General features: G+C 40.1%; 1 long non-coding RNA gene across 1 annotated transcript in view; it reads right to left on the bottom strand.

The window, feature by feature from the left end:
* Window positions 1-543, bottom strand: part of LOC106956223 (uncharacterized) — a 15039-nt gene extending 14496 nt beyond the window's left edge. The window contains exons 1-2 of the long non-coding RNA XR_001426736.1: window positions 342-543; window positions 195-261 (exon numbers count right to left, since the gene is read on the bottom strand). This is a non-coding gene — a long non-coding RNA (uncharacterized LOC106956223). The remainder of the gene's footprint in view (window positions 1-194; window positions 262-341) is intronic.
* Window positions 544-553: the final 10 nt, after the last annotated feature.

Here is a 553-nt window from a genome sequence, read left to right as displayed (position 1 = left end):
GTTAAGCTTGAAAAGTTGAAATCAAAGTTAACTTTCAAAATATCAAAGAAAATAGAATAACTCAAATACTCAATCAAAATGAGGAAAGGAAATTAAATGTACTGCGCAATATCAAATTAAAATGTAAATGTAGCTACATCTTATTTTAATTGCAAAAAGTGCCAAAACACGCACAATATCAGCAATCGAGTTACCTTTGCAGAGAGTGGGGCGTACCAAACTGCAAGCTTGGTGACGGCCCAGGTACAAACGGCAACAGTTCTAAAAAAAACAATGCTCCAATGAGCAATCAAGCAGACATGCATGCCAAACCGATAGTGCCATGCTACAACAAAACTCACCAAGAGATCAAATGAGTAGATGCAGAGAATTGGGTTAATTTCCAGGGTGAAAATGTTCAGCAGAGCGCCAACAGCCAGCCACAATCACAGCGGAACAGGTGATGTTGTTTAACCTGGCTGGAGGCGGGGCTTAAATAAGTTGAGGAGTTTGGGGAAAACAGGAAGTGGGCCCGCAAAAATAAAAGTCTTAATTGACTAACTGCGGGTTACAG

Source organism: Poecilia latipinna, unplaced genomic scaffold, assembly GCF_001443285.1.
Source record: "Poecilia latipinna isolate Pla-1442-1.1 unplaced genomic scaffold, P_latipinna-1.0 Scaffold798, whole genome shotgun sequence".
In the NCBI taxonomy this organism is placed as follows: domain Eukaryota; kingdom Metazoa; phylum Chordata; class Actinopteri; order Cyprinodontiformes; family Poeciliidae; genus Poecilia; species Poecilia latipinna.
Note: the sequence above shows the minus strand (reverse complement) of the source record. Positions and strands in the feature narration are given on the sequence as shown.